This window comes from Channa argus, chromosome 9 (genome assembly GCF_033026475.1).
Source record: "Channa argus isolate prfri chromosome 9, Channa argus male v1.0, whole genome shotgun sequence".
Classification (NCBI taxonomy): Eukaryota; Metazoa; Chordata; class Actinopteri; order Anabantiformes; family Channidae; genus Channa; species Channa argus.
This window is the reverse complement of record NC_090205.1, coordinates 11,574,423-11,595,226: the sequence shown is the minus strand read 5'-3', so window position 1 is coordinate 11,595,226 and position 20,804 is coordinate 11,574,423. Positions and strand designations below refer to the sequence as shown.

The window sequence follows — 20,804 nt, the reverse complement described above, 5'->3', positions numbered from 1 at the left end:
GCAATTTAGCCACTGAGGAGGGTGCGTTTGTGTGTGTGTGAGTTGTGTGGGTGTATGTTGGGGACTGGGGGAGACTGCGGCCTAGATTGACAGCCCACAGCATACTCTTGCCACAGTATTTGCTGCATTCTGTCCTTGTGTGTGCAGTGGGCTGCGGAGAGGATCACAGCGAAATGAGATGATATTAATTATCCTAATCCTGATAGCTCTCTCTGGAACCCTGCTTCCACTCATCTGTCTCAGGAGAGGACTTGGATGGTCAGACAGAGAGAATGTCAGAGAAATAAAATGAAAGCCAGTAAATTCAATGGAGAATACTTCTGACAAAAACACTGACTAGTGAATAAGATTCGCTGCTGTCTGTTGCATTTTCGCTTCATCATTTTGTGGTCACTTAATTGTTCTTCCGTTTCAAATATTCTACTATCAACTTGTAATTGAGAGTTGTTGTTTTTTTTTTGCTCGTTTAATATCTTAATTAGAAAAAAAAACAGTAAAAACAAATGTGGCACAAAATGGATTAAATAAAACATTACATCTGCCTTTTAATTTATATGTTTTTTATTTATTTAAAACTTGTCTAATTTCCCAGCTTTCCTCTACTTCAACTCAATAAAACATCCACACTTATGCACACACTGGCATCAACACAGTATTTTGAGATGATATATATGAGGCCTTTTTAATTGAATATCTCTCCAAAAGAGCACATGATAATTGAACCAGAGGGAAAAATCAGGCTGCATAAATAGGCCTGCGTTACATAGAGATTTGTATTAAGATCAAGTCTCCACCATGGTGAAATAACACAATACTCCACTGGAACCATTCACTCTAATACATGCACTAAGAAGAACTTCTTAACTCACTTATTATGCTTGATGATTGTATTATTTTAGTGGTGTCACACTCCAGTAGGCTGGATTTGATAACATGACTCTCAGAGCTCACAGTTATTAATTATTTTTCTTTTTTTTAATCAAGAAAGAAGCTGCTTAGTTTTGCTGAGTAAAATACAAGTAAAAATGTATTTCAAGTCCTGTGAAGTTCGAGCTAATGCGTGTGTATATGTTGACATATCATCTCCTGGCTTTTGTCTTTAGTGCCACATTCATTGTGTTGTTCATGGTGGGATTTTTTTTTTATAATAGCCATTCATATGTTAGTAATCAAACACAGTGTAGTTTTTTGTCTTTTTTCATCACATTTGAAATTAATTGAATTGTCGTTTATCTGTGTTTGCATGGTTGTTTTTGATTCTGATAGTTCTTTATTCTGTAATGCAGCACATCAACATAAATATGCACACAGAAAGGCCTAATCCTGGCCTGAAGTAGAGGTACAGTACATTTAGGGTGCTTTTGATTGTGAAGGTTTTAATATTGAATTTAAATGACGATCACGGTCGTTTGATCATGAATCAATGCCTCTCTGTTGCCTTGTAATGTGCTTGCGGGGACGCAGAAGTGTAGAAATTGTTTCATGGGGCATTTTGTGAATATTGCTCTCCGAGGGGCTCTTGTCTTCTCTCCTGAGCTTGCCCTGTTGTTGGATGAGACCCCTGTGGGCACCAACCCCCCCCCCCCCCCCCCCATTCATATACACACACACATGCACACACGAACTCACTCACTCACACCAAGAAACCTCTGCACCAGACAAACTGAGAAGTGAGGAGAATAGCTGTTTACCCCTTGTGCCTGAGGTATCAGTGCCAGGATAGAGTGGCACATCTTCCCCCTCCTACCTCCTCCCCACCCTTCAATAGGCTTGTGAAGTGTGAAGTATATTTTTGTTCTTGTGTTTTTATACCAATTTTAATTCCACAGCTGCATATCTGAGAAGCAAGATTTCCTTGGTTAGCTTCCCAGATTTTCTTTCTCTCCATCTTGCTATTTCCCTCCCTTATATCCTCCCTCTCTGTCACCCACCCCGTCTCCTTCTCCTACCCCTTCAATCCCTAACCTCTCTGTGTGTCTCTTCCCTGCAAACCCCCACCACCACCACCACCACCCACCCCCTTCCGTTGCCTGGGGGCTGATTATTTTAGTGGAAATACCGCCATCGTGTACCGTTGCCAGATTCTGCCAGCCCAAGCCTCTGCCACCCCACCCCTCCCTCCCCGCCCCCATACCCACATCCCTTCACTTAGAATAACCAATCTGATGATGTGACAGTTTCTTTCTCCCTGTAGAAAATCTGTCTCTAACCCTTTTTCTCTTCCTCTTGCGTTTTGGATTCCAGCGTTGTTTGACATGTTATGGAAGGGTTTCAGCTTCCCACCTCCGCAATCCTTATTCTATCCCAGGGAAGCGGTTGGCATTGGAATCTAATACTTGGCAAAGAGGGCAAGGAAGGAGGTGGTGATGGAGGGGAGGTAGGGGGGAGGGGCATAGATGGAAAAAAATCTTTTTAAACACATCCATCTCTAATTCTTACTGAATTATACTCTTTGGTTCAGGAAATACATTTGATTTAAACTTTGATTTCAATATAGCTTTGTCTTTTATGCCCTTTGTGGTTGTGTGACTTCATACCAAGTTTAAAAGAGTGTGTGTGTGTTTGTTTTTATGTGTGTGCATCTGTTTGTTGTGTCACGTCCTGTAACTATGCCAGTGGTCTTTGGTCCTTAGGTTGACGGTCATCAGTTGCCATGGTGCTAGCAGGAGGAGAAATCAGGTCCGGTTACAGAGCATTGATGAGAGAAACATAAAAGCCTCTTCATAACAGCTACGCAAAACTGTAAGCGTTGTAACTCTGTGTCAGAACCTGTGGTGAAGCCAGCACCAGTTTGCAGACAAGTAGCTCCGGCTAAATCACATTCGAAGGCTCACTCACATGCCAATCACACTCTTAAGCCAGAAAATGCACCTTTAAAATGTCACCTCACCAACTGGTGTGATGGTGGTCATTAACTAATTTTTTGTCATCAGTTGTCATCAGCTTCATTGTCATGCAATCATATAGTTAGAATTTGCCAATTATGATTCACTTATGTTGGTTTAAGGTATTTTAAGCACAGGGTAAGCCTAAAAGAGGTTAATCAACACTCTCTTGTTAAATTGTCTCAGTTAATGTATTGCCCAAAGTGCTCTGTCTCCGTCTGTCTCTCTCTCTCTCTCTCTCTCTCTCTCTCTCTCTCTGGCTCAGCCTTGGTGAGATCTGGCCGTCTACAGATAAGTGCAGTCTTTATGCAACCCATCCTGAGCAGATACATACTGTACCATTTAGACAGCATTTGTTGGTCCATTCTGATCATTTACATGCATTTCCATCATATGTCCATGAGCTGATGCTTTCATTCAATCACATATTGCTTTTGTTTTTCCTCACACATAATGCTTATAAAAGTAATCTTGCGAAATACTAGTAATTTAATCTCACTCATGCAAATGGGCCACATATGCATTGCATTGTGATCCACATTAACATGTATGGCTGAGGAGATGGGTGTAGATAACCCCATCTACGCTGGCTTGTTTATCAATGTGCAGTTCCTCTCGGCATGCAGAGCAGCCTGGCGGCCCCCAGTGTGAGGCTTTGCAGGCAGAGCTGTCATTGTTTAACGCCTCCCCTGATTAGTTTACTCTTGCCTGATTAGAAATTAATTAAAATGATGACACAGATCCCAGCAGAGGAGGAGGTGGAGGAAAATGAGGGATGTGTGTGTGTGTGTCTGTGTGTATGTGTGTGTGTGTGTGTGTGTGTGTGTTGGGGGGGGGGGAGGGGGGGGGGGGTGTTAGTGGATTGTTCGTCATGTCCATTGGAAAGGGGTGATGTTAAGTCAGTGAGCTTTTAGCCGTAGAGTGTGCAGTTGGGAGGGATTTGGTGTGGAGTGCATGACAGGCGTAAGGGGTAAGTGTTTTGGGACAGAGGGGGGTAGCATGCAGGGAATGGTGCTCTTGCGGGGGACAAACGTGGCTTAATGAGTGACTCTTGTTGCAATCAGAACATCGTTTTCTCATGCATTCTAATGAGCTGGATGTTGCAGAGCAGATCAGTTCACGGTCTAATTTATTCAATATATTTTGTGTATTCACCCTGTTTATTTAATAACAGGGACCATGCACATTAATCAACATCTCAGCCATCATCACATCAGCGCGAATATACCAGAGTGAGTTTTCTCTGTTCAGCCTGGGTCATGTCACAGTTTCTCAGGACAACGTTGCTGGCAAACATTATGCTGCAGCTATCTGCTCCTTGGTTATTGCATCTGTAGACATGGTGAGTGTTGCCGTGCAAGTCAGAACAAAAGCTTTGAGTATTACATCGAGTCCTGATAACATCGCAGTTGAGCAAATATCAGTGTTGTAAACATTTGAGTGTGTAGCTGAGGCTTACATGTCACCCATGGATGAGCCTGTAATTCTCTCCGCTAATAATTCTCCCTGGAGTCCCGCCCCTGTTATCCCACCAGAGCCTGTTTGTTTCTTTTCTGTTTCGTATTTCTCTCCCTCCGTCATTGTCTCAGTGAAGGTTTGGACGACCAGAAGACACACTTTTAATCCAAAGAGAGATTATAAAAGTTTATGGTTCTTAGTAACCAACTTTTGATGTCAAACATAAACTGTTGCTTTTTCTTTAGCCTCAACCTTTTTGCTCTCTTGACTCAACACAATCATTTTGTCTGTTGCACTGCAGTGTCATCTCCTCTTTCTACCTCTCTTTTTTTCTTTGGCCTCCCCTTATCCATGTCATAATGTAATCAAAGGGTTGAAAAAGCTAGCGGATGAGGCCATGGGTGCCTGTGTTTGTGCGAGAGGGGGGTCATGTGGTGGGGAGACTAGTGGGTTTCCCATAGCAATGAGGGCCTGTAGTTCTCCTGGTAACATAATTGGCATGCGTTTCCTGGCAGGTCTTATTGTGGCCTCCCCTAATCACTGTCCCCAGCCCTAACAAGAGCGACCTACAGTATTGCTGCTGCACTGAAGGAGCATGTCTTTTGTTGTTTTATTTCTTTCTTTTTCTTCCTCTTGTCTGTCCTTATCCCCCTCATCCTAACAGAGGGACTCGTTGAGACGGCCTGATTACCACAGTCAGATCCAGAAATGTGTGTGCGTGCACGTGTGTGGGTGCATGCGTGTGTGAGCATCTATGTATGAATGAGCTTGCTCACCCCTACACCCCCCCCCAAACTATAAAACCAGTTGGTTTATCAAGGCAGACTCCTGCCCAACTGAGCATGTAAACCCTAATTGGGAAATGCTTTAAATAATTTCTAATTAGTACAAGTGTGGTAATAATTGGCTGGGTAATCTGAGGATTAATTAGTGGTGTGTATGTGAGTGAGTGAGTGAGTGAGTGAATGTGAATGAGTGCGTGCATGTGTGCTCAGTGAGCACATGTGTGCATATGTGCGTGTTTGTCTGTGTGCTCACAAACACTCAGTCAGGCCTGGACGGGCGGTTGAATAGACCCCAGGTTCTGCAGCTTGCTAATGGAATCCTGCCCACTCAAGGAGGTCTGTGGAGGAGGGAGGCCAAGACAGAAGCACCTTTGTTGGCCAAGTTGTACTGTGGGTGGCCCCCCTGCCTGCAGACCCTCATTTGTATCACGGTGGGCAACCACCCCCTCTCATATGACCCCCACCTTATTTAACAGCTAACCTTGCCTCCACCTCCCCTTCACCTCGCTCAGCCACCCCCCGCCCCCATCTTGCACACTGCTCTCATCTTCTTTCTCTGGCTAAATGACACGTTTTATTTTCTTTGACCCAATATTCTCCCAAGCCGGGCTGCTGCTCCCCCTCTCCCCGTTTTTACCTTGGCGTATTCTTCTGCCACTTTCCCCTCTCCAGTCATGGTCACCCTCTTCTACCCTCCTCCACATTTCTCTCTTCCCATCTTCCTGTGGAGAAGAGGGTGAGCTAGCGCTGGGCTCTTGAGTTGTGTACTTCCACCTGGTCTACCCTCTAATTACTGCATCCTTTTCTTCTGAAAAAAGAAATGGAGAAAAAAAGAAGGAAATGAAGAGCAAGAAGAGTACGACCACTTGTTGCTCCAAGCATTGGTTTTATAACACTCCCCATTGAATTGCCATCATTGAGCAACAAGAACGTAAGCTTTTATGGATTCATTGGATTTGGAATTTATATTTCCAAAAAAGCTTTACTTTGAAGAACATTTGAAGCTCTATTTCACAAGGAATCATATTGTGATCCTTTCCACCCTATATTATATTAAATCTCCACTCACAACCTATTGGAAGTTTTTCCATCCACCTTTATCTCAGCACTCACATTGTAAATCACTTTCCCTCCCACTCTGTCACCTCCTGCCTCCCTTCTTTCACTGTCTGCCTGTGTGTGTGACAGATGGCTGTCACGGCTGTACAAATGGGAACCAGTAAGCAAGTAAACAAACAAGCCGGGATCAATATCCCAGGAGACTAATTGAACAATGACACAAACAATTTTGCTCTTACTCGTTTGTTGTTCTTTACAGCTCTTGCCAAGCTTGAAAAGTGTGGTGGGCAAACAAGAGCAGTTTGATCAAATATGTGTTAGTATTTACAAACCAGTCTCCCTCACTCAAGTGTTTTTTGTGTTCATAATGCCCATTTAGGTGTAATTAATAATCCATAAATAACCACAAGATAAGATAATACCCACACAAGAGTTACTTTTTAGTTTTTACCTTTTCACAAGTGTAGCTTGTTTTGTTAGGTTAATTGTGTAATATTTTGGGCAGAGCTTATAATGTTATTCATGACTTGAAAAAAATCCCTTTTTCTGGATCCTTTAGTCCTATATTAACATGTCAGACAAAAAAATTGCTTTGCTATATAGGGTTGCAGGCCTATATAACTTTTTTTGAAAAAGATATTTTGGGAAACATTGGAAACACTGATTTCTTCCCCCACATCCTTTCTAACCTTTGCATGTACTAGCATGGATATATGCTTCACCTTACTGGGCTTTTGTGGTCTTTCTGTGACTGATGACACGCACAGAATTGTCTAATAGCCATTAAGGGTGTTTATTCCTGCCTTGGTACTGTAGACTGGTTAGTGAGATATATTTACCGAGGTTGTAGATGCATTACAGTTGAGCCTCCCCCCATCGCTAACACAGCTAATGCTTGTATGGCGAGTATGGGGGTTTTTACTGTGGGTTTTTAAACCGTTCCCATTTTGTCTGGGATGTATACACAGTCCATGAGGCCAGGTGCCTGGCCCATTCTCTGACATTTACTGAGCTGGTACAAGGACGTACCCTTTCCCTTCCCCTCCTCTTCCTCCCATTCCTCCCAGTTAATCAGACTGGTGTGAAAAGGAGGCTGATAAGCCCATTGTCTGGCTGACAATGTCTTGGTGATAGGCCCGTAGTGGCCAACTGGATGGTGCTCTGTCCCCTGTCTTGCTGCATCAACCCATCCCATATTTCCTTCCTCTGAAGCCCTTTGGCCTCAACCCTCCCCTCCACTCACCCCTTTGTCAACCTTTCCTTACCTTTTCTCAAAGCTCTCTCAGGCCCATCTTTGCCTTTGCCATGGCTGCACCTCTCCAACCCCCCTGCAGGCCTGTGCTGTCCTTCCCTGACCCCTCTCCTCTTTTCCCCCTTGCTCACCCTGTTCTTCCCTCTTCTCCATTGAGCAGTGCAGAGCCACCAGAGGGATCTCATTAGTGCACTGCTCCCAGGTTAATTGGCTAGCTCAAAGGAAAGGACCAAGAAAGAAGAAATGAATTAGAAGAACACCCACTCTGTCCAGGGAGAAAAGGGAATCGACCTGTGTGTTTCTCACACTGGCAGCTCCTCTAAACAGTGATGCAGCTGCTGTCAGGCCAGATGTGATTCTCTCCCACTGATTAGTGTTGCAGTCCTTCTAACTCTGCATGCAGAGGGGGCAGGCCCTTGGCCCCTATTGTTGGATTTATCTACCATGGAACTATATAACAAATCTGTAAGGCGCCCCATGTGACAGGTTCATATTTCTCAGAGAAAAGGAAAACGATAACATCGATCTGAATTGAAAGTGTTATCCGCTGGCTATCTCGAGTCTGCGCAGGGATGGTGGCTGTAGACTTGTGTGTGTCTTTGCTTCCACATGTCCATGAGAGACTCAACGAAGTGTGCTTCAGTGCCCCGGAGGGCACAACTTGGCCCTCCATGTCTTAAGAAACAGAGGGAAATGACTCTTGAGAGAGTGTGTTGTAGGGGTGATACTTATGACAATGCCTGGAGTGTGTGAGTGGAGTCTGGAGTGCTGTCCACTCCTTAATTAACCACACCAATTCCTGTCACCTTGGGCAACCAGCATATGTTGCCCAGAAAATGACCGGGCTCACAATGTCAAAACAATAATAAATAAATCAAGAAAATAGTATGTTAATTCTGGCAGGTGCTCCTTGCATAACACAAATATATGATAAGACATTAAAAGTGCACTTTTATAATAAAATAAAAATTTCATTTATAAAAGTAAAAGAAACTAATAAGAAAAAGTGCTGAGCTGTAGAAGGCAGCAAGGAAAGGATTTATGATCTGCTAAAATGTGAGGCGAGGCATAGCATTCAAGATAAAAAAATGCTAAATATGCTGCAAATACTATATAGTAACTTCTCAGATCTGACCACAGGGAAAGCTGTCACATGCCTTTAGAATAGATGGGTTTTACTTTCTATGTCTTTAACTTTCAATAAAGTAGCGAGATGGTCACAACTATTACCATAATTGTTCTGCAAAATAGCACTATAAACTTTCTGTCAACTTCTAGACAAGAAATATTTCGCTCTTTGGGATTTGAACCGCAACCTTAGAAGTAATGAAAAACCCACTGATATACTGTGAATAGCCTAACATTGGTCCCTTGAGGTTTCAAATCATAGAGGAATTTAGAATATGGAGTAGGGTTATGGGTAGTGCTGGCAGATGACTGGAGGCGTGAGTAAACAATAAACACACCTCCCTTCTCTCCTTTCTCTTTCTGTCCCTTCTTCTTTTTCCTCTGTTTTTCTCCATTTAGATGATAACAGGATCAGTGGCTCACTGGGTTTCCGCCAGCACAGGGATCATATTCATATGAGAAGGGTTGAGACTCTCTCCAGATTGGCTGCTGCACCTACAGTGGGTGGGGGGGGGGATTAGGAGTAGGGATAGCAACAGCATTAGTCACAAGCTCATCTTTTGCCGTCTTCGCTTCTCCTCTGGCTCCGTCTCAGTTTGCTGGACATCACTCCTTGTAAACCCCACCACTACCACACACATGCACATATGCACCAACCTCCCCCTTGTCTTTTCAGCTGGGTGACAGAAAGCAAAAAGCAAGATGGGGAGGGGGGCACTGCATAGATTTGTTGCCATTGTGTGTCAATCATTCTGCTGTGTGTGTGTGTGTGTGTGTGTGTGTGAAAGAGAGAGAGAGAGAGAGAGAGAGAGGCCTTGCCTCCAGTGATTAGCTCTGTCAATGCTGGGCTCTTGCTGCTTCCCGAATAATACAGTAAGGCCTTGAGGATCAGGAGGGAGAGGAAAGGAAGGTGGTCTGCCTCAGCGGTCAATGGTTTGTGTTATAGTGTGTGTATGTGTGTGAATATGTTAGAGAGAGACAGAGATAGAGAGACGGGCTGTTTACTCATCTGTGTTCTGGACTATCTGTGTGTATTTTTTGAAGTAATTTCAAGTTGAGTTTCTGGGATTTGTTAGATGACATATGAAATACTGGTGGATGTTTAAGACTCAAAGCACAAAGTCTGAACACATAAAAAGAAAATATAACAATTGGTATAGACAGATCACAGTCAAGCACACGCATACAGACACACTAGGTATTCCTTCATCTGCTGGTCAGTTAGCTGCATGCATGCCTCTCTCTTTTTATTCTGTAGTCTCTTGCTTTCCATCTCCCTCGTACACACACACTAATACATCTTTTTGCTCATGTCATAAGTGGGTGTGCAGAGTATCGCCTTGAGCTGCAGATGAACATGAAATAAACACAAACTAGGGTAGTGACAGTTTTAAATCGGCTTTAGATCACTATGAAAGGTAAAGGATTAGGATGCTTTTTTCAGTCCTGAGGAGATAGGACACAGTCTTGGAGGAGAGCCCACTCCTCTCAGCCCACTGTGGGCCGGGTGTCTATCTTCTAATCTTCTGAAGCACTCTTACAACATTTGCATGTGGTATGGCCTACATAGTTTGCATATGCCAATCTATATAGGCTATGATAAAAATGGATATTTTAGCCAATGATTGAAGAATAATTTTCTTGTGCTGTTTTTTTTCAGCTTCACTCAGTTTTTGTTTATTTCACTGTTTAGATTTTAAATTCTTCCCTGGAAGCTGAATTTTGTAAGGCACCAATTCTACAATAAATTTTTCCATTTGAACTGGGTTGAAACTTTTACATTTACTGTTATAACCACCTTATTCTGCTTTTGTTTTGACTTCACTACAATTCTTCCGATTTGTATTTGTGTATTATTTATAATTATAATCAAAAATGAGCTCATTTGCTGTCAATTGTTTACTTTTCTGAACAGTTTTTATATCTTTATATATCTAATCATAGAACCAATACATGCATTATTTAAAACTAAATATTATCTGAATTCAAGCCATCTTACCATTTCTAATTTCTGAAACGATGAAACTTTCCGTCACTTTTATAATGAGCGTGGTTCTTTAATTTAATCCATGTTTAGTCGATATGTTTTCTCTATCTAATCGCTCATGTGGAAATATAAGCTACCGTGCAGGCCGTACACTCGTCTTTTGATCACCGTGGGTTTTGTCAGCTTCTTTTCCGACCAAATCAGGCATGAGACCGTCCCGGGAGACGTATTTTCTTTTGTTTTGTCATTTTTCTAATGCTTTTTCTCACTTTCCCTTTCGAGAACACGGAGGGGACTCGCAACAAAATCAAATTAAAATTTCTATTGAAATTGTTGCTCTTGTTATTCAGATGCTGTTTTAGAGTCTTTTGTGTAAATCTAATTATTCTCCACTATCAGGACGGTCCACAGGGTAATTAGTCACTTCTCACTAAAGTCGTCCCTGCATCCTCAGATTCTTATCACCATAACTCTGACATTTTAAAAGAGACATTTTTGTCTCTTTTACGATAGCCTGGTGTGTTTTTCCCTTCCTCCGCGTTCGCTTAATTTTTAAAACAATTTGGTGATACAGTATGCGCGTAAATAGCCACTGCTTTCCGAAAATGCACCTGCCTCTCAATTGTGCGGTGTTGAAGTGGAGGTGGGGGTGGGGGTGGGAGCCCACGACGTGTGGGGATCCTGTTTTGCAGACAAGCAGAAATGTTGCGCCGTGCCAATCAGAGCAATAATGCCGTGCAGAGTTGGGAGGTGAGGTACAAGCGAAGGAGGGACACAAGCTCGAAATCAAAAGGAGCAGATGAATGGGTGCTTTAGGGTCCGACCGTGGCGAGAGGTCCGGAGCAGGAGGACAATTCAGCGACTGCGTGGCTCTCAGTGAATTGCTTCACTTACACTTAAATTGGTCAGTTTGAGTGGCTGTCCTCACAGTGGGTCTGTCAGAAGAAACAAGCTGAATGAGCGCAAATAATTTTATCACACCAAAAAATAAAAAAATAAAAACATTGTCATCGATTGCACTGTGTTAAAAAAAATTCTTTAGGAAGCATGATGGCGTTAATACAATACACAGGCGACTGTAAAGTTAATGTATGTATTGAAGCACTATAGCGGTGATCTGCTTTGATTGGGCTCAATAAAATCATCTAATCGTTTTACAGTTTCACCACTTTAAAAATAGCAAGTAAAATATTTATTTTTGCTTCAGACCCAAACCTCTTCTCCTGTTTACCCATATTTAATTGCTGAAAATTGACCCTGCAGCTGATTGTTTCACAGCATGACATGTTTTTTTTTTTTGTCTTCTGCATCCATTTATTTTTGGTCTGCATATTTTACCTTTTTAACAGTGTTTTTATTGTAAATAGTAAAGGCAGTGGAATGTGGACTAATACTGGGTCAGTGTTGTCTGATTAGGTATGGTCAACCCCTAATTGTAATATAAAATAACTTTTTTAATGATAAAACAGTTTCTAAATTGTCAGTTCTTAAAGCCCAGCCTACCTTTACAGTAGTTTTGGCTTCAGTGTTTTATTTTATTTTTTTCAGGGCCAAGAATACATTTAGCTTTTCACTTTTATGGCAGTGCTTTAATAACTACCAGACTGCTGCAAACCTCTGTTCAAGCTATAATTCTCATTTCTGCCACCTGTAGGCTGTAACCTTTAGGCAATAGGGGAGAGCATGTTTTATATAAATGCTTGAAATATTTGTTTTCCTCATATCTAATATCCAGCAGACTTTAGTCGCTATAATGTTTAAAAAAAAAAACAGACACACACAAACGGTGAGATGGGAGAAACAAACAGCAGCCGCCAAATCAGCAGATCATGGCTCAGACTGACATCTGGAGCAGTGATGACTTACCAGTAATTAAGATGGGACGATAATGAAGCCATAGAAGTGTGTGTCTGTGATGCAGGGAGTGTGGCGTGTCTAAATTTGTGCCTGTAAACGAATAAATATGTATTTATGTTTTACACACTACCTGGTAAGTGTTGATAATATGTGATTTTGTTGGTTTTAAAAAGAGAGAAAGAGAGAGGTGGTGGTGGGGGGAATAGGAGGGTATTTTCTAATCAGAGTCACTGTCGTTTTGTTGTCACCTGCTCCCAGACAGACAAAGTGGCATTTCCTGACTGTTTCCATCCCCGTCTGAGTTATCTGACACCCAAAAATACGGCTACGGGGAAGCAGGGAGACGAGGCACCACAGCCTTATCCCGGTAAGGAGATGGCTTATCAGATCAGGCTAGGAAGTTTATTTTATGGAGTAAATCTGGATAGAGGGGATAAAGAAATGACACATCCCTTGCGGACACAAAGGGAGAAGGAGATTAGTCCTCCAGCAGCATATATGGCTTTAGTTCAACCTGACAGGCAGCAGATTGAAAGGTCATGAAATAATAATCCCCCTATTCTTCAGCTCTAATCCTACGAGGGTGTGTTTCACTATGGGAACGTATAGGCTGAGGCTATGTGCTGCAGGGAGGATGTTCATTTTATGTTGTCACTGCATTTAGATAGGCATCCAACACTGATTTAAATTAATTAGACTAATTATGATTGAAGAGGGGTTTTATGATGAATGTCAGTGCCAGCATGTCTGTCTCCGATGTTAAGGTTTTAGGCTTTTCTTGACTTTTGTAATTCACGTTTGTACATAAACTGCAGGTTATTTTCAGCGTGCATGGCTTTTTTTAACAGACAGGATAGTGGATTGAAGGGATCACACAAAAATCTCCCAATAACCAGGAGATTTTTCCACTTACACACAAAGCATCAGGTGTGATGCAAACATACATTTCATGCCGCTGTGTGTGTGTGTGTGTGTGTGTGTGTGTGTGTGTGTGTGTGTGTGTGTGTGTGTGTGAGGGAGTCTTCATGCATGCACATGAGAGAGAGATTATGCCATTTAGGGAAGTGTGATCTAGCCCTGTGTGTTTTGTGTGTATGTGTGTGGGCATGTGTTATGTTTTTGGAGTGTGGTGGGTAGAGAGGTGAAGGGAGGGGGTAGAGTCTGTCCAATAGCCTGATAATCAAGCATCGAAAATGAGAGAGAGAAATTCAATGCAAACTAATGTGTTCCACACAATTACTCGATTAATAATTCTTATTCCATTACAGTGCCATGGAGACTCAGAGAAAGAAAGAGAGAGACAGTGGGAGAGAGAGATTTTCAGAAACGGGGAAGGAGACACAAGAGGGAGGCGGGAGAGGGGAGAGAGAGAGAGCACATCAGGCTAAGAGATCTGCAGTGGCTGTATATTTCCCAATGCCTAGTTAAGGCTGCAAGGCAGGGGTCAGGAAACTTAATTATAGCGTAAGTGGATAGAAACTGCAGCATGATAAAGAGAAACATGCAGACCGATTGGAATGGCAAGGACAGGTTTAATACGATCTTCTCCTGTCTGTTTCCCTTCCACAATACGAGCCAGACCTGCAATCACACAAGGAAACAGCCCATACACCCCGCCTGACAATAACACTAATGCATATCAAAATTACATACTCTACAACTGCAAGGCATTTTGCATGGCCACTATTACTTTCCAATTTCACGAGTTCAAGAAAATACATATCCCATGTAATGGTGATATCAGAGGAACTTATTTCCATGCTGCGTGTGTCAGAGCTTCAGATAAGCATTCACCTGTAGTCGAACAAGAGTTATTAAACCATATCTACCATGATGGACAAGCTGAATAAATAATGTTTTTCTTTTTTGGTTTAATTTTTCAGCCTACCATTAGGTCTTCATCCGCTGCTCTTTATTTATTTTCCTTAATATCTCAAAGTCCACATTTTTTAGGAAGCCACATGTGTGTCTTGCAATTCCACGTGTCTTGATTTGGATTTCAAATCAGTGGAGCTCAATGGGTGCCCCATACTCACCGTCCACTGTGTGAGCACTGCAATCTATTTGCACTGTATAAGATTTGCATATCTGCTGCTCATGAAGCAAGGCTTTAATTTCCTCCTGCTGGAGATAAACATCACCTTGTTGGAGAAGATGGGTGTAGGCAGGAGGGGGGTCAATGAAGAAGACACAGGACTGTGGCATTGGTTCAGACAATGAATGGCCAGAAGTAATAAAATTGCGCAATTTCCATATTGTGACCAATTTTGTTTTATTTATTTATAAATTTTGATAAATTATAATCAAATAGGGCTTAGGGACATGCAGCAAAATACTGTGAGGCAAAAAGCGACTGCTTATAGTGGAGTATATGTACAAAATTTGTGGTAGACTGTGTTTATAATCTAATATTGATAATTATAAACATGAAATGCTTTAACTCAAGGTCCCAGCAGAGTTCCCAGCCTGACAATTATCTCCAATTTTCAGTGACAATATGTCAAGCTAGTTTTGTTTGCAGTATCATCTTCACATATAAAATCTTGGTATTTGTCTCTATTACTTATAATGAATTTTAGAATTTTAGAGCTATATTCTATTTCTTGCTACTGTTGCCATACTGTACTGATCACACTAGACGAGAGTTGCCATATTCTATGAATTAGAGTGTCAACTAAGCACCTTTCTTATGACAATATTAGACACAATGGAAATGATTAATTAGCTTCAGATAGGTGAAACTTAATCAGTGTCTGAGTTAAAATTCAGTTCACATGTAAGGTGGTAAGTTGGATGTAAGGTTAGACAAAGTGAACTTTGCTTAATTTTCTTTTTAACTTATAGGATGTGCATTGTGGGAGCTCACACATTGTTGAGCACCATTTGTATTAGAGGGGGGAGACGGGGATAGCAAGAATAGTTTCTGAATAATGAGCAGCTCATGCGGGAGTTATGTAAACCTCTTGTTATTTGGATGTAGGAACCTTGTAATTAAAGTACTTCTTCGGGGGATGGTTTCGCTTTCTGCCTCGAGTAGTGCTGGGTGAGGCTGGAGGTTACAGAGGGTTAGTGGTGGGTGGATGAGGTGAAGACAAGAGTACTTCAGCACTGTAATAACCTACATAGTCTTATATTTATTTATTTTTCAAAGACATCCTTGCAAATTAGGACTTCATTGGAAAACTTTGCACACCCTTGAATGAAATGATCTTTAATAGTTTGTATGTTCTCCCTTTGGCTTTAGAACCTCTTCAAACCTCCTTGGGTATCTTCCAAAAGGCATGCGTATCCTTTCAGGTGTAATTCTCTAACATTCTTCATGGTGTCATTTTTCAGGTCTACTAGATTGCTTGGTTGCCATGTACCGCCTTTTTCAAATGTACCCAGAAGTTCTGAATGATATTTAAGTCTGGAGACTGGGAAGGCCACAGTAAATAATCAATTTTATTCTTTTTAAACTATTCCTGATTTGACTTTGCTTTGTACTTTGGAACATTGCCTTGTTGAAGGATCCACTGCCTCTTTATTTTGATATTTCTAATGATAGGAGGCTTTGCTTTAAATTGTTTTTATACTGGGCGACATTGATTCTTCCTTCCACTTCATGCAGAGTTCCAGTGCCTGATGCAGTCATACACCCCTCAAAACATCGGCGAGCCGAACGTAATCTTGTTCCAAAAATTAGTTGGTTTGTTCACATGCTCCTTAGCACACTCAAAGCGTGCCGCCATGTGTCTTGAAGTAAGCATTGTCTTCTTGCTTGCTTTTTTCTCTCAAACAATCCAGACTTGTTAGGACTATGCCTGACTGCAGAGATGTGAACTTATATTTCAGTTGCCTCTAAGGACTTTGTCAGGTCCCCTGCTGTTTGTTTCTTTACTAGCACTTGGTTTCTTGGGCTTCTATTTCTTGGAAAAATCTAAAGCTTGATTTACACTCGTGCATCGAATCTATGCCATAGGTTCTGCATAGGTGCAGACCCTACACTGGAGACTGATGTGCACTTCCTCAGAAATGTAATTGCACATTGCAGCGACACATACCGCAACAACTGTCCTTGGTCCGCTCTGTCCATCTGCTGCAGTCGTCTCAGTGGTCATACAGACCATCTCCTGTGACATTTTCTCTCTTTCTGGCCTTGTAGTATTTCAGGAAAGTAACTGCCATTCAACATCTGTTAGCCTTAACTCCAACCTTATCTGCTCAGATTTAGTCACTATTGTTTGTTGACCAATTAAAAAACAACAACATCAAAAAATAATGGCACAGAAATCTTACTGCTCACTACTGGTTTGACTGTGTAATTGCAGCACGACACAGACACACCACTACATGAGTATAAATGCTCACATTAGCATAGGCAACTTGCTTGGGGCGGCTGTAGCTCAGTTGGTCAGTCAGTCCACGGACCACAGGGCCAGTTCAATCCACAGGCCCAGCTATATGTTGAAGTGCCTCTGGCCAAGACACTGAAAAGCCCATTCCCATCCCCAGCTCTGCAGTGCTGGTCCAAGCCCATTAGAAATTGGGGAGGGTTGCGCTAGGAAGGGCATCCAGCATAGAAACTGTGCCAAATCAACACGTGGACAATGATCTCTTGTGGCAACTCACTGGAAAAAGCCGCAAGGACAGAGGGAGAGCACGCAGGCCACTTGCTTAGCCTTTTGCAGAGATTCGACACATAAGTGTAAATCAAGGCTTAGTGTTACTGATTTCAATTTGAAGCTGATTTCCTGATCCCATTGTTTTTGTTGCTCTCTGCGAACTGCTTGAGACTGCCCCCTGGAGACGTACTTACTTACAAATTTAAAAAGCAAGCCCAATTTAACACACCTGGTGCTACTCATCAAGCATTAAGTGTTGACAGTCTTTTGTAAAGAGCAGACACCTGATTTTACATATTAAAGTTAATTACCTAGAGGGTTTATAAAAGGGGATGCTAACTTCTGCACTGATAAATTTTTCATTTTACTACAACTTTCTTCTTATAAACTCTTTGATTATTTTTGTTATATCTGATAACAATGGCACATTTGTAGTACCTGAATGTGCATTAAAAAGGTTGATAGAAATGCATTGTTTATTTTACTCTTTTAGCCATTTCAACCTAAGGGGATGAAAACGTTTGCACTCAACTGTATACACACAGGCACACACACATGTGCATGTGCAGACCCTTGTGTGACAAGTTCATCTAATTTTCAAAGACGCTACACAGCTGGATAAAGCAAAAACAGTGAAAAAAGGGAAGGAAATCTGCATCACAGTGTTAATTTAATCAGACTTCAGTAATACCTCTTCTTCTTCTCCTCTCTCCCCAGGCAGCTTGTGGTTTCTCTGGAAGCTTGAGGAGAAGATGAAGGGAGCTTTCAGCCTCTTAGAAGATGAGGGTTAAAGAACGGAGAGATTAAGGAAGTGAGAGAGTGACTGAAAAGAGGGCTGGGGATTATGTCATCTACAATTGATGTGCTCTCTTAATGTACCTTTAAACATGTGCCACTGGGGGCTGCTTTTATAATGACTATTCACTCATGGGAGGGGGGGTTAAAGTATTAACCCAGAAATACTTTGCAATATATGTGTGGCTCATGTACTGAGAGTAGTTATCTGGGTTTATGTCACTTTGATATGTATACAGCATGTGGAAAGATCGTCTTTGTCAAAGGACATCCATTTCTGCTCTGCTTCCCATACACTGCCATGTATTGTGCTGATCTCCATATCAAAAAGAGATCCTTTATCGAATGATCATAGGGACAAAATGTGTCTTTATTCCGTGTCTTCAGCTCCAGCGAAAATGTTCCCGCAATCTGGTCCAACTTGGACTGTGAGCAAAGAATTTATTAAATTGACTGATTTTCCTCTAACTGCTGAATGAATTGTCTCTCAAATTGCTGCTTGTCTCAACAAAATGACAGCAGAGAGTATGTGGAAGATCTGCAGATCTTATCCATAAGAATGTTATGGGGTTAGGTGTACTTAGATGTGTGTGTGTGTGTGTGTGTGTGTGTGTGTGTGTGTGTGTGTGTGTGTGTGTTTGTGTGTGTGTGTGTGTGTGTGCCCGCGCGCACACTTGTCTCAGTGTCCGATGGTCGGCAATGTCTGCAACCATTCGATTATATCCACAGCTATCACTAACAGGATTAGCTGAGTGGACAGCAGAAGTCTATCATTGCTTATTGATTTCCACTGATTCCCATCAGCCCATAAGGACAGGACATTCTCAGTGGCCCCAGTGGGAATCACTGCTGTGTGCCTGGGTTACCTTATTGTGGCCAACGTATCTGAGACCCTTCAAAGACACACACATCTTTCTCTGTCAGGAAAAGTCAAATAAGTCAAAGCTATCAGGGGCAACAGATGTTCCCATTTCACCTTCTTGTGGGAAAAATACAGTTGGACTCCATCAAAAGTGAAACGCTCCGATCAATCTGATCAATGAATTGCTTAGACAGTAGTGTTGAGCAGTGAAACGTAAGCCTCTCCTGACACTGTGGAGGAAGAAAGGGCATCCACTCTCCTGTGGTCAATTTGTTTTGTCAAATTAAACAATGAACTCATTGGCATATGGAGTTAGCCTTCCCCACATTTCTCCTGGTTACATGTCACAGTTTGTGTTAACAAGTGTTCAGCTGGATTTATACTTGACATCAGGGCTTAATAGGCGTCCAACCACATAAAGCTTTTAATTTATAGTTCATCCCATGATACCACCACAGCTACTGAACATGATCACCCGATGCCTTTACTTGCCCAGATTTGAGTAACAAAAGCTATTTGGAAACAATAGTCACATTTTAAAAAACATGACAATATACTGTTTATAATACTGCAACAGGAATCTTTTGCGTTCCATGTATGTTTTTCCATTGCAATAGACAAATAAATAACTTGTGATGTTTAAAATGAGCAGGCAAATTGAGCTAAACTTGAAAGGTCATTTATACATACAGTAGAAGGTGACAAGGTTGCATTAGGAGCGTTGTTTGTCCAAAAGATTTTGTACACAACATTAAAGCTCATTTGTTAATTGCAGCCATTTTTCTCTGTCACAAATGACTGCACCGTTGTTTTGTTCCTTTAAGAATAAGAGACATATAATTGATGGAGTACAGAGGGATAGAGGATGTAGTACATCTGTGTGTGTGAGTGTGTGTGTGTGTGTGAGAGAGAGAGAGAGAGAGCGAGAGATACTAATGAAAGATAATAATCAAGGTGAAGCTGACAGCAGTTCACCCTCGATGGTTCAGGTGTCAAAGAAGTCCCCGGGAATTTGTGAAATTAATAACAGCGTTTGTGAAAGGGTAAAAAAGACATGTAAGAGGAGGTTTAAAAGTGTACCTCTGGATGCAGCTGTGACAGGACCAGAAGAATTAGTCCAATTAAAAGTGGTAATTGCTTTGCTAATTTCTCCTATTAATTTCTCAGAGTGTAAGAAAGAGTAGAAGCATAATAGGCAAAATGTTTTAACCCTTTGTTGCATTAATTCCCTCTCTCACCTCCTCCTGACTGTGGAGTCCTTGTCTTTTAAAAGCTCATCTCAGCTCTGCTCCCTTTGTGAATTCACCTCAGGTTTTTCTTAAAAAAATAAGGTTTTTGTTTTGTTTTGTTGCTTGTAGGATTCCCTACATAAAAATTATTGATAGTGGCTCATTTATATGATGTTTTGCATGTTTATTGTTCACCATCATAATATCAAAAACAAATAACTTAAGTTGTAATGACCAGTAAATATTACTATTTTAATATACTACTAAAAAAGTATTTTGTGAAATGATTAGCACCAGTGCAGTAAATGTTCAAAATATTATTATAACAGTTTTCCCATATTTAGAAAATGTAGTTTCCGGCCTTTGAGTGGGAAGTTCCTATGGGAGCAGTTGATGAGTTGGCCTGTAGCGCATCACAGCCCTAAAAGCTAATTCAAGATGTGTTTTAATTTATTAGCTTATGTTATTGTTCCATTACTACACTTATTTTTTGGGAAGACCTGATTGTTAGTCAACTTAAAATTAGCAATTTGGAAAGCCAGGGTAACTGCAATTCTCAAGTCCAACATGGATTTAAAAACACGGTTCTTTCAGAGCATAACATGGCTGTAACAATGTGTCATTCCAGGAAGTGTTTCAGTTTTTCAGTCATTTTTGGACTGGAGAACAGTTCACTCACATATGTACACATGCAAATTGGACACAAAGTATATTACATCCTCTGTTTCTGTGTGGTTCAGTGATTTTGTGATAGTTCTGAGCATGCAGACAACCTACACTCAGGTCTGTGAGTTAAAGTACCTAGTTTAGATAGAACTGGTGCTATTGCTACATCTTTTGTTGTCTCTCTGTGTGTGTGTCTCTGTCTGTCTGTCTCTGTCTCTTTCTCTCTCTGTCGAGAAT

At 41.5% G+C, this 20,804-nt stretch overlaps 1 protein-coding gene across 15 annotated transcripts in view; it reads left to right on the top strand.

Annotated features, from left to right (window-relative positions):
* arhgef7a (Rho guanine nucleotide exchange factor (GEF) 7a) overlaps positions 1-20,804 on the top strand; it is a 105,393-nt gene that overhangs the window by 49,262 nt on the left and 35,327 nt on the right. For 3 of the 15 annotated variants that reach the window (XM_067517301.1, XM_067517304.1, XM_067517295.1), the window contains one exon: positions 17,733-17,826. The exons of the other annotated variants lie outside the window; for them this stretch is intronic. The gene's annotated coding sequence lies outside the window, so the exon portion shown is untranslated. The remainder of the gene's footprint in view (positions 1-17,732; positions 17,827-20,804) is intronic. 15 annotated transcript variants of the gene reach the window in all.